The 21809-nt window shown below is 38.4% G+C and overlaps 1 long non-coding RNA gene across 1 annotated transcript in view; it reads right to left on the reverse strand.

Annotated features, from left to right (window-relative positions):
• Positions 1–1746: 1746 nt before the first annotated feature.
• LOC133246779 (uncharacterized) overlaps positions 1747–21809 on the reverse strand; it is a 192349-nt gene continuing 172286 nt past the window's right edge. Inside the window, exons 2-3 of the long non-coding RNA XR_009736173.1 lie at positions 11586–11703; positions 1747–1888 (exon numbers count right to left, since the gene is read on the reverse strand). This is a non-coding gene — a long non-coding RNA (uncharacterized LOC133246779). The remainder of the gene's footprint in view (positions 1889–11585; positions 11704–21809) is intronic.

Raw genomic sequence — 21809 nt, forward strand, 5'->3', positions numbered from 1 at the left:
AGTTCTAAGGAGGTGAACGAACCTAGAGCCTATTATACAGAGCAAAGTAAGTCAGAAAAAGAAATATAAATATCATATTCTGATGCATATATATGGAGTATAGAAAGATGGTACCGATGAATTTATTTGCAGGGCAGCAATGGAGAAACAGACATAGAGAACAGACTTATAGACCCGGGGGAGGGGTGGAGGGAGAGGGTGAGACAGAGAGAGTAACATGGAAACTTACAATGCCATATGTAAAATAGATAGCCAAAGGGAATTTGCTGTATGACTCAGGGAACTCAAACAGGGCCTCTGTGACAACTAGAGGGGTGAGATGGGGCAGGAGATAGGAGGGAAGGGACATGGGCGTACCTATGGCTGATTCTTGAAAACAACAAAATTCTGTAAAGGAATTATCCTTCCATTAAAAAATAAAGTGGCAAATAAAAGAAAATATATAGTAATTGAAACACAAATTACAAAACAAACAGTAAGTAGTAGTTCTAATCTCTTCTTCCTAAATACCCATAGAAACTCCTGTCCAATCCTTGGGAAAGGCAGTCCATTTCAGAGACTATTGTTCTAGAATATAAACCTTGGTTCTAAAACTTTCTCCTTTGCCATATACCCAGCCTTCTCTGGACTCTTCTTCCCCTTCTAATGGCCTTCCTCCCAGCTGCATCATCTCCATTGAATGCACCCAAATAGCTACAACTCTCCACAGAAGCTCTTTAGCAGAATTTCAAAAGGACAGGCTGTTTCTTAACACATTACAATGTATTTTAAACATACAAAAAGAATTTTTAAATGCACACTGATTTCTCACACTGACCTAAATCCCTCCCAATGCAGTTGGCTTCTGAATCCTGATCTGTCAGTAGTGGGAGTGGAAAACATCTGCCATCGTTCTATGTCTGTGATTTCTTCAAATGACATGAATGTCACTATTATCTGAAATGGCCATTAGTTGAATCTTAAGGCACTTATTAATTTGCTTTTGGTGTCCTAGTGCATTTTTCTTATCAAAATGATAGTTATGAGGATTCAAATACTGAGGATATATAACCATATAAGGAAATGAATGTTCCTTGACTGTTTTCACAATTCAAGATGAAGCCTGAGCTTTCAGCCCAAGCACCCAGAAGATGTTGTAAAGCTGCCACTGAGTCAGGCACATTGGTTCATTCAGTCCCACTTCAATCAGAAAGACACAGGCACGTTAGAGATTCCAGGGAACTAGAGAAGATTCAACAGTGTGAGCTGTTTGACTAGTCCAACATCATTTAGATCATCCTCGTAGTTCAAGGGAGCCTGCACTCTCCAGAAGTCTTTGGGCAGTGGAAACAAAACAACCCCCGGCAGGATTAGTGGGCTCAGTCCTTCTTGTCTTTGAGATGGATCCAAAGCAAGACTGCTGACTTTTCATAGCTCAGTTGTGTTTGAGGGTGCTCTCAGTGGGACCAGTAAAGCTCTCTGTCACTAGGTTTGACACATATAGGAGCACTAAGTATGTTAAAATTGCTTAGACAAATCTCCCTGGACATAGGCAAAATTCAGAAAGATTAAACTCCTGAAAAGTACAATTCACCATACTTTTCTTTAAGGACTAGACCAGACATCTTGCCAAATAAATTATGCATTGTTTGTTCTCCATGTTGTTAAAAAAAACAAAACCCTGAACTTGACTGATGTCACCATTCCATAGCCTCAAAAATAAAAGTCCAGTTGGATATCTATTTTTAGAGATTTACTGAACTGGAGTGGAGGGGTTGGGGAGCAGGTTGAGGTGAAAGCAAAAGGCCCAGAGAAAAGCATTATTCTTCAGGAGTGAGGAGAAATATTTTGATGGGTCATTTCGATGGCAGAAAGCACTGTCTTGTTCCTTTGACATGTCTCTGGCAATCTGTAAGATGTAAAGAAGAAAATCATGCATGTTAAACCTAGGAAGCCAGACACCAGGTCCTCAGTCGCCAGCCTGGACCAAGACCTTCATGCACTTACTTGGTTTGGAAGCAGGGAAGCCAGACAATTGGGCTTGGACAATGAGCACCTAGAAGTAATTAATGTGGGAGGAAAACAGGTGGTCCATCTCAAGTGTTCAGAAATGACCCTTGCAAGAACAGTTGTTAAAAATAAGACAGAAATTGAATTTCTTTCCAACCTACTGAGTGGGTCTTGGGCAGATGTCATTTGATTTCTTAAAAAATTCAAATATAGCAATTCATATACCCACAAGGTAGGGTAAAAACTGTACTCTACCAATAATAAAATACCTCATATTCATTTGAATTTATTTATTTACAGTCTGTGTCATCTGAAGTTCAGTAGAAAGTAAATGATTGCTACTTTAGTAAGGATTGTCTCTTTTTTCAACCCACAAGTTATAGTAAGAAGTATTTCTGAATTCATTCATGGCAATCATTATGAATTTTGTTAATCATAGCTAAGACGGCCATCTCATGTATGGCCTGTTAGTTTTCCATAAACTAAAATTATACATATATGTATATATATGATCTATGATAGACAGTATTGACCACAAGCAATAATTTAAATAATTAGGCATATGCTTTTTAAATTACAGAATATTTTAGGCATATTAAAAGAGATAGAGAACAGATAAGAAATATTCATATACTCATTGCAGACTTGAAATCCTGTAATTCCCACACTCTATTAGATGCCATGAAAATTGTAATTTTAGCATTTAGATTTCTCTTAATGTTTTTGATAGCTGTGCTTTACACAATTATGTATCAAAAACAGTAGAAAGAATTATTTTGTTTTTAAAATTTACATAAAAGATATTGTAATACATACATAAACACCTTCTGAAACTTGCTTTTGTTTTGTTAAACTATACATTTTTGCAAGTTAGACATGCTAATATAAATAGCTCTAGTCCATTCACCTGCTATATATTATTTCATCAATTAAATTCACATTATTTATCCATTATCTGATTGATGGAAATATACACTGATTGTAAATTTTCATTGGATACTGAAAATAAGACAAATTCTCTTAAGGCAGCAATTTTCTTAAACAATTCTTTTTTTTTTTTTTTTTTGTATTTTTTTGTCCATATGTGTCACAATTTCTCTTAACTAGACCTAGAAATAAAATTGCTGATCCTGAGTGTAAATATATTAGACATTGTAAAATTGCTCTGCTCAAAAGATAATACTAATTTATCACCTATCACCAGCATCATATGACACCTCCCATTTTCCACATTCATAGCATATGATATTGTCAGAGTTTCAAATGTTTGTCATCTTGGTGGAATGCAGTGCATTTCACCAGCACTTTTATTCATTTTCTATTACTGCTATAACACATTACCATAAATGTAATGACTTAATAATAACATAAGTTTATTATCTTCCAGTCCAGGAGGTGAAATGTCCAAACTGGGTCTCAAATCAAGAGATCAGCAGGGCTGTTTTCCTTCAAGGGGTTCCACAGGAGAATCTGTTCCTTTGCTTTATCTAGCTTCTATGGGCTGCTTCATTCCTTGGCTTGTGGTTCCTTCCTCCCCCTTCAGATTTCTCTTTGATTCTCCTGCCATCATCTTCCACCTATAAGGATCCTTGTGATTACCTAGGACCCATCCCAATAATCCAGGATAATCTCCCCATCCCAAAATCAGTTGATTAGCAAACTTAATGCCTTCTGCAACTTTAACTCCTCTTCGTATTGTAAACTAACATATTCAGTTTCCAGGGACATCTTCAGGGGTCATTATTTTGCTTAACACAGGGTTTAATTTTGTAGTCTCTTGGCTACCATTGACATTGTCTATTTTTACATGTTTATTGACTACTTGGGTTTCATCTCTGTGAATTTCCAATTTTTTTCCATTGAGTTCTTTTTCATAAAAATTGCCAAACCTCTTTGTATTTTGAGGTTTCTAATAATTTGTAAAGTACATATATTTCAAATAACATCTCCAAACCTCTGACTTATCTTTTGCCTTTTGCTTGGTATCTATAATTCAGAAGTGCTGCTCCCAAAGTTGTTGTTGCACTGCTGCTGCTGCTGCTGCTGCTGCTGCGTCACTTCAGTCGTGTCCGACTCTGTGCAACCCCATAGACGGCAGCCCACCAGGCTCTGCCATCCCTGGGATTCTCCAGGCAAGAGTACTGGAGTGGGTTGCCATTTCCTTCACCTTCTGGTTTATAGTTTTGGTGACTCAAGAAATTTTTCTGTATATTATTTCCCAATTGTTTAAAGCTGTTATATAGGATGCAAAAACTTCTATATAGTAATTTGATTTACAGGAATCTGTTGCTCTCTCTTACTAGTTCTAATAGTTTATATGCAAATTTTTTTGAATTTTCAAGGTAGGGGATTTTGTTATCTTCAAATAGAATTTTTGTTTCTTCCTTTCCAATTCTTGCACATTTTATTTCTTTTATTGCTCTTACTGTGCTAACTGGAACTTTAAATTAATATTGAATAAAAAATAATAGCAGATATTCAAAATTGCTTCTTAACTCTGAAAAATTGTTTCTAAAGTTTTATCATTAAATTATTAAGTATAATTCTTCTGGAAGTTCATGGTAGATAATCTTTTACAAGTAATTTTTTTCAACTCTATTTTGACAAGAGTTTTATCACAAATAGTGATTTAATTTTATTAATTAATTTTTCTATTAATTGACTAGTTTCCAATGTAAAACAAATTTAAAGATAAATGTAGGTTAGTTTTTCAACATATCAGTATATTATAATTTAGCTGATATTGATTAAACTTTGAAGCCCCAAAAAGTAAAAATATATATAAAAATATAATTATTAAATACAATCTAAAACAAATTCAATACTTCTATCTTCTAAAATAATATGTGTTAAAAATTATGATAGTGTCTCTTAATTATCCAGGATAATCAAACAATATTTAATAAGCTATGCTAGACAGTGCCAATATTTTTAAAATTATCTTTCTTCCTCTTTCCCCAAGTTTGAATCTCATGTCTTTAATTTGCAATCCTAATTACCTACTGAAGTCATCTACCAACTCCCTGTGTTTGGAAAACTCAGCAGTGGCCACAGGACTGGAAAAGGTCAGTTTTCATTCCAATTCCAAAGAAGAGCAATGCCAAAGAATGTTAAAACAATTGTACAATTTTGCTCATTTCACATACTAGTAAGGTTATACTCAAAATCCTTCAAACTATGCTTCAGCAGTACATGAACTAAGAACTTCCAGATGTACAAGCAGGATTTAGAAAAGGCAGAGGAACCAGAAATCAAATTGTAAACATCCATTGGATCATGGAGGAAACAAGGGAAGTCCAGAAAAACATCTACTTCTGCTAACTACACTAAAGCCTTTGACTCTGTGGATCACAACAAACTGTGGAAAATTCTTAAAGAGATCATAATACCAGACCAACCACCTTACCTGTCTTCAGAAAAACCTGTATACAGGTCAAGAAGCAATAGTTAGAATCGGACATGGAGCAACAAACGAGTTCAAAATTGGGAAAGGAGTACATCAAAGCTGTATATTGTCATCCTGCTTATTCAACATATATGCAGAGTACATCATCCAGAATGCCAGGCTGGATGATTCACAAGCTGAAATCAAGATTACTGGGAGAAATATCAACAACCTCAGATATGCAGATGATACCATTCTAATGGCAGAAAGTAAAGAGGATCTAAAGAGCTTCTTGATGAGAGTGAAAGAGAGTAGAAAAAGTTGGCTTAAAACTCAACATTAAAAAAACTAAGATCATGGCAGCTAGTCCAATCGCTTCCCAGCAAATAGAAGGGGAAAAAGTGAAAGTAGTGACAGATTTTCTTTTCTTGGGATCCAAAATCACTGAGGATGGTGATTGCAGCCATGAAGTTAAAAGACACTTGCTCCTTAAAAAGAAAGCTATGACAAACCTAGACAGCATATTAAAAAGCAGAGACATCACTTTGTCCACAAAGGTCCATATAGTCAAAGCTATGGTTTTTCCAGTAGTCATTTATGGATGTGGAGTTAGACCATAAAGGAGGCTGAGCACTGAAGAATTGATGCCTTCAAACTGTGGTGCTGGAGAAGACTCTTGAGACGCCCTTGGACTTCAAGGAGATCAAACCATTCAACCCTGAATATTCATTGGAAGAACTGATGCTGAAACTGAAGCTCCAATACTTTGGCCGCCTGAAGTAAAGATCCAGCTCATTGGAAAAGTCCCTGATGCTTGATAAGATTGAGGGCAGTAAGAAAAGGGGGTAACAGAAGGTGAGACAGTTGGATATCATCACAGACTCCAAGGACACAAGTTTGAGCAAACTCTGGGAAATAGGGAAAGACAAGTAAGCTTGGCATGCTGCAATCCATAGGGCTGCAAAGAGTTGGACATGACTTAGTGACTAAACAACAGCAACCAATGCCCCCATCTCAGTCCATCTTATTCCTTGAAGAGTTTAGTACTCAGCTTACTGTCAATTCTTTTCACTATAACTGCTATTATTATTCCTGGAAATATTTGTAATTGCATACTCGATGCTTTTCACACCCAGCACTCTTAGTCCTTGAGCTCCTTTATACATAAGAAAAACCTCCTCACTCTTTTATAGCAAAGCCCTTGATTATGTCATTACCAAATGCTAGAGCCTCATTCCACTCAGTTCTAGGCACTCCACTCCCTAGAAGTAATCTCCTATTATTCCAACTCTCTTCTTCTTGTCCTGCATGCAACTCCTAAAATCTTTTGACCACAGACTAATATACAACTGATCCTTTAACCTTTTCATTGTTCTTTTCATGTCTTCCTTATACACCTTGAAATGGATCATAGTGTTAAAATCTTGCAAAAAGACATATGCAGTCACTAAGTTAATTGCTGGAAGACTGTACAGTAATTAAGGCATAAGACCCTGAATTAATTTATGTTTATTTTCAACTAGAAGCTTTTTTTCTCTCTGATTTTGGTTTCTTGACTTTTCACGGTGTGCTTGATTTAACAAGATAAGAGCACTTGGAGTAAGTGAAATATAACAATAATTAGTACTAATAATTTTTCAAAATTAATATATAAGGCCCTTGAGTGTTGTTTTTTCCCAAATGGATATTAATGTGATTGACAGAAAGATGCCAGGAGGTACAATGTTTTGATATACAGTTTCATTAATGTCAAGGAACAGAGGCGATTTACTGATAAGCTAATGAAGCTTAAACTTCAAGACCCCAAACTTGCACAGGTCCCTTCTAAGGCCCTGGAAGGTGCAAGCAATGCATTCACATGGTCATGTTTTTGTATAAATACAAAAATAAGCAGTTTTAACCACAAGTTGTTCAAACTACTGTTACTTTTCTCTCAAATAAGACTAACGTGTAAAATCGGTGTGGCCTGGGCAAGAATACAAACGGAGGCCCCATCCTGCAGCCCAACCACAGTTCTGCTCCAGACTTTATCCAACAAGGCAAGGGTCCTCAGCTTACATGTCACCCCAACCCACACAGCAGTGCTCCACCTACACTCTCCCTACCTCCATTCCTAAAATACCACCTCCCCAACCAAGATCAAACCAGTCAATTTTAAAGGAAATCAACCCTGAATATTCATTGGAAGGACTGATGCTGAAGTTGAAACTCCAGTATTTTGGTCATCTGATAAGAACAGCCAAATCATTGGAAAATTTTCTGATGCTGGGAAAGATTGAGGGCAGAAGGAGAAGAGGGCACCAAAGAATGAGACAGCTGGATGGCATAAGTGATGCAATGGACATGAACTTGGGCAAACTTTGGGAGATGGTGAGGGACAGGACAGCCTGCTGTGCTTCAGTCCACGGGGTGGCAAAGAGTCAGGCATGACTGGGCAACTGAACAACAGCAAAAACCAAGACCTCAGGACTTATGTAACTGGAGTGCTGAAAAAGAAGATGCACCTGAGGGAAATCCATGCCCTGGAAGCAGGCTTGAGGTTCCAGGGCTCCAGGAATCTAGGTCATGGTTATAGGGGATAAAGGGGATACGATTGGAGTTCACCTCAGGTTTGGGGAGGATACGTATTTTCATGGTCCATCAGACTGCTTGTCCCAGATCTAAGGGCGATTCTGAGGCCTTAAACTCTAATCTCCTGCTTATCACAATTCCCCTCAAATAATGACACTGGAATGGACATAAGAGTCTAAGAGATGGTTGACTTGGGGATAGAATTTGTTTCACTTAGTGGAATATGTCTATATGGATTGCCATCACCTCCAGGTATAGTTTATTGGTACTGGCAATTCTGATATAGAAATTGTGTTTAGAAGCTCTTGCTATACTGACTCACTTATTGAGGTGACCCAAAGAACAGGGCCAAGGGATCACATCACAAAATGATGCTCTTGTACCTGGAGCTGGAATATATGGGAAGTAGGGAGAAACAAGATTTGAGGAATACAGATAGAAACTAGTAGAAAAGAAACAAAGTTGAAATGACATAGCCAGAACAATATATTTGCAGAAAAGTCTTCTAAATTTGTAAATATATGCTATATATGTGAAAGAATCTTAATCAAGGTTTTCCCAAATTTGACCTCAAAAAGACCCTTAAAAAGTGCATATATCTTCATCAATAATGAGTTATAAAGCCAAAATAATTTTTATATTATCAATAATTAAATCAATCAACCATTCTCTATACAAACTGCTCGAAAATCATTGCCACACAAGGAGGTGATCAGAGAGCATGCAGCCAAAGACATAGGGGAAAAAGCATGGTAAAGATGTTATTTCTCTGAGATTTATGATGCTTATAGTATTTATCTGCTCTTAAGATGTATTTCGGAGAAGGCAATGGCACCCCACTCCAGTACTTTTGCCTGGAAGGTCCCGTGGATGGAGGAGCCTGGCAGGCTGCAGTCCATGGGGTCGCTAGAGTCTGACACGACTGAGCGACTTCACTTTCACTTTTCACTTTCATGCATTGGAGAAGGAAATGGCAACCCACTCCAGTGTCCTTGCCTGGAGAATCCCAGGGATGGGGGAGCCTGGTGGGCTGCCTTCTATGGGGTCGCACAGAGTTGGACTGAAGCGACTTAGCAGCAGCAAGATGTATTTGGGCTTGTCTTTTGGCTCAGATGATGAAAAATCCGCCTGCAATGCAGGAGACGAGGGTTCGATCCCAGGGTCAGGAAGATCCCCAGAGAAGGAAATGGCAACCCACTCCAGTATTCTTGCCTGGAGAATCCCCATGGACAAAGAGGCCTGGCGAGCTACAGTCCATGAGGTCACAAAGAGTCAGACATGACCGAGCAACTAAGCACAAACACAAGATGTACTTACCAAATTTACATATCAATTAGATATTTTTGTATCTAAGTTTACATTATGTTTCATAAAAAGGGCTTCCAATATTATATAAACTTCAGGCCCCACAAAACTTGGGTCAATCCTGGCAAAGAATAAGGAATTATATCAGTCTGAAGGTGAATATTCAAAGCAGAAGACATACTCTCAGACTAGTAAGGCCCTTCTCAAGATTCCAAACTCTTCTGGAAGAAATGCCACTGTTCTAGACACCACCTTCAGAAAGGATCCCACCAGGCATGAGAAGCTCATCTTGACCATTTTCATGGGGAGAAGGCTTCACATCCTGTTCCTTGCACACTCTTCACCAATTATTTTGAAAACTCTGGCTGCAGGCCTGTCTACTCACCAGATTCTGCTGCTGCTAAGTCATTTCAGTCGCGTCTGACTCTGTGCAACCCCATGGACTGCAGCCTACCAGGCTTCTCCATCCATGGGATTCTCTAGGCAAGAACACTGGAGTGGGTTGCCATTTCCTTCTCCAAGATTTTCCTTCACCGGATTCTAATAACTTGCAAATCAACACTCACACAGCCCAAATCCAAACATAAATTGCTCAATTTTTATTTCAAAACTTGATGAATCTGAGCTGTGTTTTTGGAAGTAACTATCAGTAGGTTCAGACTTCAGGTCAGTCTGAGGACCACACGTGTATTCTCCTTCCAAAGAATTCCATTTAAATGATGAAAAGGATACTGTTTCCAGAATGAGACTTTTAAAAATATTATGTATTTTTGAGATGTTTTCTACATCCTAGTTTTGACCCCACCTTCAACACAGAAATATAATGAACAAGAAAGAAATTTGACTTGGGTCTAGATATTAGCTTAAAACAGAAAGCAGATACTTTCAAAGTCAGTTGCTGCCTGCAAACTATCAGGTAGATTACAGGACTGTGGCAATCCTCATCTTTATTGCATGTTAATGTGGCAAGATTTCTAGAACCAGCATCTAACAAATGCTGGTGGACTTCGCCTATTTCATAGGTAAATGGGTAAGTTCCCCTGTCACATATGTGAACCACCAGAAGTAAATCCAGAGAGGTAAGGAGAGTAGAAATTTTTTTCTTTACAGACTCACAGTACTTTAAAGGATAAACGAAACAGATCTGAAACCACTACCACTCCCTCAAGCTTTTTTTTATACCAAATCAGACAAGACGTGTAGCCATTATTAAATACGTGAGGAGCTGCTGGTTAGAAGCCAGGCAGTGTATATTCTGCCCTACTTTTCTCAGAGTCTGCTATTGGAGCTATCTCCATAACTGACAAGAGCCCTGTACTCTCTTGCCAGGAGGCAAAACCAGTCTAGGGAGCAGCACTCAGTGACTGCACATTCCTCCCTTGGAGCTATGACAAGAGCTGATCTGTGCTGCCAAGTCCAGTTATACAGATCGTCACGGCCCCCTTGTTTCTCATAGATTGCAAGAAGCCCTGACTTCTTAAGAGAGTGCCAAAATAAATCTGCTGTGTTAAAGAAGGATGAGCATAGGTTTATACATTTCATTCTAAAAGCCTAGTCAAGTCATATCTTAGAGTGTGTCTAGTAAATAATTATTTATAGAGTGAATAAACTCTTCCCCTGGAAAAAATACACGCCAATGCTGCCAAGCTAATCAACTTAAAACAATTATGTAAATTAAATAACTGTGACTTTTTCGTCTAGCCTCTCAAGTCAGACTATATACCCTTGAAGCTAAATTAGCATATTTTCTTAGCTGATTCATCTAAGACTATCAAAATATTCAACTGAGGAAAACTGGCTTGCACAAAACCTTGTGCATTTGAGGGTTGCCTTACCTTTAATGCTAAAATGTCACCTGCTAATAATGGCAGAGACAAGAGGCACAGAATAAGATATTCACTATTTTGTCAGTTTCTTACCTAACAAGACAGGAGTACTTTATAAACTTTGATGCTTAGGAGTCTATTTTAATGCATTCCCATTATAAACCAATAAACTAGAAATTCGAGACAAACTATCAGAGATCTCTTTCATGTTACAGATTTTTTGATTCTTTGCAAATACTATTATATTGAAAATGTCATTATTCTTTGATATTAAGGTAAAAACCACTTCATCCAACATCCATTTTCACATAAAGATCCACTTTCCAGTCATCAAATGATTCTTTTGCACATATACAAAGAAGTCTAGTATTCTAATCTGTTTGGCCCAGTGTAACAAGGCATAAGTTACAGTATCATAAATCTGTATAATTTTGAAATTTAATGTATTCTTAGATGCACTCCCTTTTTTCAGACAAAGAAATTAGGCTGAAAGAAGTGCCATGACTTACCCAAGGTCAAAGAGTTCTTTAACCACAGGCCAGTGCAAGCATGAAGTTTCTCCAACACTCAGTCCCATGTTTTCCTTACATTACAGCTCAACTTGCACAGCAAAACCTGATCAGCTGCCTTAAGAAAGAAACATTGAGGAAACCAGAAGGGAAAGAGACACGTGCACCCCAGTGTTCATTGCAGCACTGTTTATAATAGCCAGGACATGGAAGCAACCTAGATGCCCATCAGCAGATGAATGGATAAGAAAGCTGTGGTACATATACACAATGCAGTATTACTCAGCCATTAAAAAGAATACATTTGAATCAGTTCTAATGAGATGGATGAAACCGGAACCTATTATACAGAGTGAAGTAAGCCAGAAAGAAAAACACCAATACAGTATACTAACGCATATATATGGAGTTTAGAAAGATGGTAACAATAACCCTGTGTACGAGACAGCAAAAGAGACACTGATGTATAGAACAGTCTTATGGACTCTGTGGGAGAGGAAGAGGGTGGGGAGATTTGGGAGAATGGCATTGAAACATGTATAATATCATGTATGAAACGAGTCACCAGTCCAGGTTTGATGCACGATACTGGATGCTTGGGGCTGGTGCACTGGGATGACCCAGAGGGATGGTATGGGGAGGGAGGAGGGTGGAGGGTTCACAATGGGGAACACAGGTATACCTGTGGCGGATTCATTTCAATATTTGGCAAAACTAATACAATATTGTAAAGTTTAAAAATAAAATAAAATGAAAATAAATAAATAAATAAAATAAAATGGAAAAAAAGAAAGAAACATTGATTTCCAAATATATAAAAGTCTAGATGTGAAAAATTATTAAAGACGTGCTTTTTACCTGTTACCATTAGATTAAAAGGTGAGAAAAGTAATAAAACAAAATTGTATTAGTAATTACTTTTACTTTTTAGTGAATGGTGTTTAAGTTTGGAAAGACTTAAGAGAGATACATGTCATGCCAGAAAAATAAATAAAATAAAATAACTACTATTAAATTATTGTTTTTATTTTTTTTATTTTTTTTATTTTTTTTTTTACATTTTCTTTTCTTTTTTTTTCTTCCAATTTTATTTTATTTTTAAACTTTACATAATTGTATTAGTTTTGCCAAATATCAAAATGAATCCGCCACAGGTATACATGTGTTGTTTTTAAAAATATAGAGAAAACAAAATTATTACATGTGATTTTATGAAAAACTAAATATGTCATGTTTAACTCATCACCAATTAAAATGATTAGTATCTCAAGTCTTGATATTTTACTATTGATTTTTTCTCCATATTGGAGTTAAGTGTGATAAACATGGTGTGAGCAGAGAACTCTGCTCATTATTCTATAATAACCTAAATAGGAAAAGAATTTGAAAAAGAAAGAAAAAATTATAGTGTAAACTGCAAAAAATTAGAAGTTAAAATACTCTGTACATGAGAGTAATACTGATTTCTTAATTTGTTTATATGAAATTTAGCTCGAGGTTAATCCAAGAAATTCAACCACTCAATAAAGTTTGCTTCCTTATTTGAATAATTCATCTTTGCATCTACTTGTATTATCTGTCAGCTTTTCACTCTCCTGTACCCATGTTAATCATTATGCAAAGCTATTTGTCTTAAACAATTTTTCATTTCATTAGGCTATCTAAAAAAGTCCACATTTTCAAAGGAAAGTTTTCCTAGTAGCATAGAGATGGTGCTTTTTTTTAAAGCAGAATTTTCAATATAAGACAACTTATCATTACTCAAAAGTCATAAAAGTCAATATAAATGTTAAAACCTTACCACATATATTAAGTAATCCTAAAAATTATTTTATTCAATAAACAATCACTCTGTTATGTCAAATTTTTTTTTAAAGTTCAACTTCATACTGCAATGAAGATTCCAATTTGAAAAATACCAGTTCAAAACTGAATCCCTACTTTCCTGTCCTGTTTTTAAATCTGCCTTTTCTCCAATATCCCCCAATTCCCTAGATGCAACTACAAAATAGGGCAATCAGAGCTCAGAATCACCTGAATTCCCTCCACTTTCCCATTGTCCACTAGCAAATGTTTATCCAAAATAGGTTCCCAAAACCCTAAACTATGCTCCCAATATGCTAAAAAATAGCTTCATATCGTCCTTCTGGCTTTTGTTGTTGATTCTCTTGCAGTCTGCTTTCCACATAGCTGCAGGAGTGATTCTTTGCATTGTTTACTGAATCCTGCATGCATCTGACCAGAAACCTCAGTTTATTTTTTTTTTGCATTTGACAGTCTTATTGACCTCTTCCTTACCCCCATTAAGCATGTTTCCTCTTATGTTCCAAACATGTCTCCCTTCCTGACATTTGCAAGTGTGTTTTCCTCTGCCTGGAATGCCCTTCCCTCTTTTCTCTGCATGTTGTGTTCGGTTCATTCGTCATAATTCAGCTAAACTTCTCAGAAAGCTTCTTCCTTTCATCTCACTCTAAAATGGGTTCTCTGAATCCAACCCACCCTACTCCCATATGTTAGGCTTCCAGATTCAGTTGTTTAAGTCATCAACCTGTCACTATTTATATGTCTTTGATTTAATTGTTTAATGCTGATGGCTTAGCCTTTCTCCCCACCCTAACTCTAACCTCCTGAAGTGAAGAAATCTTATCTCTAATAGTGCACCAAAATGCCTCCAATATTTAGCAAATTTAAATCAATAACTAATTGGTAAAGATGTGGGTAAAATGTGAAAATTCTCATAGTTTTTTATAACTTTCATGATGCTAATGATAAAGAAGCCACATGCAAGTGCAGGAGACATAAGAAATGTGGGTTCCATCCCTAGGTTAGGAGGACACCCTGAAGTAGGGCATGGCAGCCCACTCCAGTATCCTTGCCTGGAAAACTCCATGGAGAGAGGGGCCTGGCAGGCTACATGGGGTCGCAAAGAGTTGGACACAACTGAAGAAACTTAGTACATGCTTATAAAAGTAAAAACAAAGAGCTCTCAAGCATTTTCACATTAAATAAAGATAGCAATCACATGGGTAAAGAATCCTAAGACCAAGGAGAGCACATCTAAGTATGTGCTTTGATGACCACATATACCCTGATGACTATTGAAGATATTTTTACTGGGATCATCCTGAGGCATTGCTTCCCTGGTGGCTTAGCAGTAAAGAATCTGCCTGCAATGTAGGAAGGAGAAGGCAATGGCACCCCACTCCAGTACTTGTGCCTGGAAAATCTCATGGATGGAGGAGCATGGTAGGCTGCAGTCCATGGGGTCTCTAAGAGTCAGACACGACTGAGCGACTTCACTTTCACTTTTCACTTTCATGCATTGGAGAAGGAAATGGCAACCCACTCCAGTGTTCTTGCCTGGAGAATCCCAGGGATGGGGGAGCCTGGTGGGCTGCCGTCTATGGGGTTGCACAGAGTCGGACATGACTGAAGCAACTTAGTAGCAGCAGCAGCAATGTAGGAAATGCATGCAGGAGATACGAGTTTGATCCCTAGGTCTGGACAATCCCTTGAAGAGCTAAATGGCAACCCACTCCAGTATTCTTGTCTGGGAAATCCCATGGACAGGGGAGCCTGCCAGGGGGTCACAAGAGTTGGCCACAACTTGGCAACTAAACAACCCCAAGGCACTGGAAGTTAACAGATAGTTCAAGTGAAGCTTTTTTAATTTGTTTGAGGTACTACATACCTTTGTCTACTTAACTACAGAAAAAATTCTTCATGGACCTATGTTCTGGAGAACAGCAATTTCAAGATCAAATAATATATATAATTGGCAGGTTATCCATAAATTGTGATGGATTTTTGCTGATAATGATAAGCTCTTTCACCCCTTGTAACTTGCATGCATTGGTGGTACAGCTGGAGAGAGTCAGAGAACAATCTTGGGCTCTGAAGCGGAGGTTTACCTCAGTGTGAAGCTAATTAAGCTGCACAGGGTCTCTAATCCCCGAATTTGCCCTCATTAGCATCATACTGTAAACAATGAAGCCACCTAACCAGACAGACTGAAGGCTGAAATACTCCTACTGACATCCCACCTCTCATTTTCAGAGAGAGAATATGATAATTTCAAGAGAGGAATCAGCTTTTGATATTTACCAGAAAGCCTGGTGATAAATTCCACAACTTTATTTAACAGATATTGTTAATGTAATGAGATGGCAAATCCCATACTTCAAATGGGATGGCAAAGTAACAGTTCAAACACTTTTAGATATTGTTGGTAAGGTCTATTTCATTATTCTCTAAATTGTACCATTTTCCCAAATAATCTATGCTTCAAAGGTGGAAAACTCATGAGGACAGCATAGAGGGCTGCACTTAGCATATGAAATATTTTCCTAAAAAGTGAATAATCACACACTGTGTGTATATACATATGTATATATGTTATATGTATGTATGTATACATATAAAACCGTATATGTATACATACACTGTTCACATATAGTTTCCCCAAATTCTGAACCCCATTTTATGCTCCAAGGAAACAAGTGAAAGAGTATCATATTGATTTCTTACAGTAAATGTGCATTCTACCTTGAGTTTTGAGTGTTCTGAAACACATTTTGTTCACTGCTCTTGTTCTTTCTGTTGTTTTGCTTTCAGATGAAAAATTTTGTCTTTGATGACTGGCAAAATGAATATGTGATAGTACTGAATATTGCAAAGAAAACACAATGGGAGAATACATCAGGCTGATGTTAAGTTTTGCAGTAGATCAGGAACAAGAAATAAAAGATAAATCATCCATATAGAGAACAAACTAGTGGTTACCATTGGGAGGGGGGCGGGCAAAATAGAGGTAGAGGATTAGGAACTACACAACGTTAGATATAGAATAAGCTACAGAGGTGGTCTTAAGATGGTAGAGGAATAGGACGGGGAGACCACTTTCTCCCCCACAAATTCACCAAAAGAACATTTGAACGCTGAGTAAATTCCACAAAACAACTTCTGAATGCCGGCAAAGGACATCAGGCACCCAGAAAAGCAGCCCATTGTCTTCGAAAGGAGGTAGGAAAAAATATAAAAGACAAAAAGAGAGACAAAAGAGGTAGGGACGGAGCTCCATCCCGAAAGGGAGTCTTAAAAAAGAAGTTTCCAAACACCAGGAAAGACTCTCACTGCCAAGTCTGTGGCAAGCCTTGGAACACAGAAGACAACATAACTGGGAGGAAAAATAAATAATTAAAACCCACAGATTACGTGCCCAATGGTAACTCCCCCAGTGGAGAAGCAGCGCAGACACCTGCACCCGCCACTAACAAGCGGGGGCTGGGCAGGGTGGCGCGGGCTCCATTGCTTAGAGTAAGGACCGGGCCTGAATGTCCCGAGGGCAATCTGAGGGAACTAACTTGGGCTAGCAAACCAGACTGTGGGCTAGCTACCACACGAAAAGCCCTAAATTAAGACACCGTCAGACCCACTCACAGAACAAAGGACTGAACAGAGCTAGCCAGCTGCAGACCATCCCCCTCTGGTGACAGGCAGCCAGAGACGGAAGGGGGCAATCGCAGCCCCAGAGAGGCATTATCTACCAAACTTCAAGCAGGCTTCTTTGCTAACTAAGACTTCTTGGGGTTCTGGACAGTCAACATCCACCTGAGAAGGTGCGCTGGTTGTACACCCAGAAAACCGAGTGGCAGGGATGGAGGAGGCAATAAGTTGCAGCAACCACGCTCGCCAAACACCTCATCACCTGAGCTGCTCGGACCTGGGGAGGGCACAAAACGCAGGCCCTATCGAGTCTGCGCCTCTGAGGACTACCTGAGTGCCTGAACCTGAGCGGCTTAGACCTGGGAGGTGCATGCAGCCCAGGGCCCGCCTCAGACAGTTCCCAGCAGAGCAACCTAGAGCCTGAGCTGTATGGGCAGAGAGGGTACACACACCATGAGCGGGGGCAGGCCCAGTGTGGCTGAGACACTGCGAGCACATGCCAGTGTTATTTGTTTGCAATGTCCCTCCCTCCCCACAGCCCGACTGAACAGTGAGCCTAAAAAAGTGTCCACCACCGCCTCCTTGTGTCAGGGCGGAAATCAGACACTGAAGAGACCAACAAACAGAAGCTAAAACAGAGGAAACTGCCTTGGAAGTGACAGGTGCAATAGATTAAAACCCTGTAGTTAGTACCGACTACATAGGAAGGGGTCTATAGATCTTGAAAAATATAAGCCAGACCAAGGAACTATCTGAAAATGAACTGACCCCTCACTGTCCACAACACCACCAGAAAAAGTCCTAGATATGTTTTTACTATTTTTACTATCATTCTTTTTTTAATTATTTTAAAGTCCTCTATTACTCCTTTAATTTTCATTTTTATAACCTACTATTATTTTGCAAAAAATAAAAGAGAGACCTTATTTTTTAAAGCAAACTTCATAATATATATTTTTTATAATTTTTGTAACTTTTTTTTCTTTAATATTGTATTTTTGAAAATACAACCTCTACTCTAGATTTTTAGTCTTTGCTTTTTGGTATTTGTTATCAATTTAGTACCTTTAAAAACCCAATCTTCAATACCCATTTTTACTTGGGAGTGAGATTACTGGCTTGACTGCTCTCTTCCACTTTGGACTCTGTTTTTCTCCACTAGGTCACCTCTATCTCCTCCCTCCCTCTTCTCTTCTCTACCCAACTCTGTGAATCTCTTTGTGTGTTCCAGACAGTTGAGAACACTTAGGGAACTGATTACTGGCTGGATCTATCTCGCTCCTTTTGATTCCCCCCTTTATCCTCCTGGCCACCTCTGTCTCTTTCCTCCCTCTTCTTTTCTCTGTATAACTCCGTGAACATCTCTGAGTGGTTCCAGACTGTGGAGTACACATAAGGAAGTGATTACTGGCTAGCTTGCTCTGTCCTCTTTTGATTCCACCTCATCTCATTCGGGTCACCTCTAACTCCCGCCTCCCTCTTCTCTTCTCCATGTAACTCTGTGAACCTCTCTAGGTGTCCCTCACTGTGGAGAAACTTTTAATCTTTAACCTAGATGTTTTATCAATGGAGCTGTATAGATGGAGAAATCTTGAGGCTACTGTAAAAATAAGACTGAAAACCAGAAGCAGGAGGCTTAAGTCCAAATCCTGAGAACACCAGAAACTCCTGACACCAGGGAACATTAATCAACAGAAGCTCATCAAACGCCTCCATACCTACACTGAAACCAAGCACCACCCAAGGGCCAACAAGTTCCAGAGCAAGACATACCACACAAATTCTCCAGCAACACAGGAACACAGCCCTGAGCTTCAATATACAGGCTGCCCAAAGTCACTCCAAACCCACTGACGTCTCATAACTCATTACTGGACACTTTACTGCACTCCAGAGAGAAGAAATCCAGCTCCACCCACCAGAACACCAACACAAGCTTCCCTAACCAGGAAACCTTGACAAGCCACCAGCACAATCCCACTCACAGTGAGGAAACTCCACAATAAAGAGAATTCAACAAACTGCCAGAATACAGAAAGGCCACTGCAAACACAGCAATATAAACAGGATGAAAAGACATAGAAATACCCAGCAGATAAAGGAACAGGATAAATGCCCACCAAACCAAGTGAAAGAGGAAGAGATAGGGAATCTCCCTGATAAGGAATTCTGATTAATGATAGTGAAAATGATCCAAAATCTCAAAATAAAAATGGAATCACAGATAAATAGCCTGGAGACAAGGATTGAGAAGATTCAAGAAAGGTTTAACAAGGACCTAGAAGAAATAAAAAAGAGTCAGTATATAATGAATAATGCAATAAATGAGAACAAAAACACTCTTGAGGAAACAAATAGTAGAATAATAGAGCAAGAAGATAGGATTAGTGAGGTAGAAGATAAAATGGTAGAAGCAAATGAATCAGAGAGGAAAAAAGAAAAATGAATTAAAAGAAATGAGGACAACCTCAGAGATCTCCAGGACAATGTTAAATGCCCCAACATTCAAATCATAGTAGTCCCAGAAGAAGAAGACAAAAAAAAAGACCATGAGAAAATACTTGAGGAGATAATAGTTGAAAACTTCCCTAAAATGGGGAAGGAAATAATCACCCAAGTCCAAGAAACCCAGAGTCCCAAACAGGACAAACCCAAGGCAAAACACCCCAGTTCAGTTCAGTTCAGTCACTCAGTCTTGTCCAACTCTTTGCGACCCCATGAATTGCAGCACACCAGGCCTCCCTGTCCATCACCATCTCCCGGAGTTCACTCAAACTCACGTCCATCGAGTCAGAGATGCCATCCAGCCATCTCATCCTCTGTCATCTCCTTTTTCTCCTGCCCCCAATCCCTGCCAGCATCAGAGTCTTTTCAATGAGTCAACTCTTTGCATGAGATGGCCAAAGTACTGGAGTTTCAGCTTCAGCATCATTCCCTTCAAAGAAATCCCAGGGCTGATCTCCTTCAGAATGGACTGGTTGGATCTCCTTGCAGACCAAGGAACTCTCAAGAGTCTTCTCAAAGACCATAGTCAAAAGCATCAATTCTTTAGTGCTCAACTTTCTTCACAGTCCAACTCTCACATCCATACACGACCACTGGAAAAACCATAGCCTTGACTAGATGGACCTTTGTTGGCAAAGTAATGTCTCTGCTTTTCAATATGCTATCTAGGTTGGTGACAACTTTTCTTCCCCAAGACACATATTAATCAAATTAACAAATATCAAACACAAAGAACAAATATTAAAAAGCAGCAAGGGAAAAACAACAACACACAAGGGGATTCCCATAAGGATAACAGCTGATCTTTCAATAGAAACTCTTCAGGCCAGGAGAGAATGGCAGGACATACTTAAAGTGATGAAAGAAAATAACCTACAGCCCAGATTACTGTACCCATCAAGGATCTCATTCAAATATGAAGGAGAAATCAAAAGCTTTACAGACAAGCAAACACTGAGAGAATTCAGCACCACCAAACCAGCTTTCCAACAAATGTTAAAGGATCTCTACACAGGAAATACATAAAGGGTGTATAAACTTGAACCCAAAACAATAAAGTAAATGGTAACGGGATCATACTTATCAATAATTACCTTAAACGTAAATGGGTTGAATGCCCCAAACAAAAGACAAAGACTGGCTGAATGGATACAAAAACAAGACCTCTATATATATTGTCTACAAGAGACCCACCTCAAAACAGGGGACACACACAGACTGAAAGTGAAGGGCTGGAAAAAGATATTCCACGCAAATAGAGACCAAAAGAAAGCAGGAGTAGCAATACTCTTATCAGATAAAATAGACTTTAAGGCAAAGGCTGTGAAAAGAGACAAAGAAGGACACTACATAATGATCAAAGGGTCAATCCAAGAAGAAGCTATAACAATTATAAATATATATGCACCCAACATAGGAGCACCACCATATGTAAGACAAATGCTAACAAGTATGAAATGGGAAATTAACAATAACACAATAATAGTGGGAGACTTTAATACCCCACTCACACCTATGGATAGATCAACTAAACAGGAAATTAACAAGGAAACACAAACTTTAAATGATACAGTAGACCAGTTAGACCTAATTGATATCTATAGGACATTTCACCACAAAACATGAATTTCACCTTTTTCTCAAGTGCACACAGAACCTTCTCCAGGATAGATCACATCCTGGGCCATAAATCTAGCCTTGGTAAATTCAAAAAAATTGAAATCATTCCAAGCATCTTTTCTGACCACAATGCAGTAAGATTAGATCTCAATTACAGGAGAAAAACTATTAAAAATTCCAGCATATGGAGACTGAACAACACGCTGCTGAATAACAAACAAATCACAGAAGAAATCAAAAAAGAAATCTAAATATGCATAGAAACGAATGAAAATGAAAACGCAACAACCCAAAACCTGTGGGACACTGTAAAAGCAGTGCTAAGGGGAAGGTTCATAGCAATACAGGCATACCTCAAGAAATAAGAAAAAAGTCAAATAAATAACCTAACTCTACACCTAAAGTAACTAGAAAAGGAAGAAATGAAGAACCCCAGGGTTAGTAGTAGGAAAGAAATCTTAAAAATTAGGGCAGAAATAAATGCAAAAGAAACAAAAGAGACCATAGCATAAATCAACAAAGCCAAAAGCTGGTTCTTTGAAAGGATAAATAAAATTGACAAACCATTAGCCAGACTCATCAAGAAACAAAGGGAGAAAAATCAAATCAATAAAATTAGAAATAAAAATGGAGAGATCACAACAGACAACACAC

This window comes from Bos javanicus, chromosome 4, assembly GCF_032452875.1.
Source record: "Bos javanicus breed banteng chromosome 4, ARS-OSU_banteng_1.0, whole genome shotgun sequence".
Classification (NCBI taxonomy): Eukaryota; Metazoa; Chordata; class Mammalia; order Artiodactyla; family Bovidae; genus Bos; species Bos javanicus.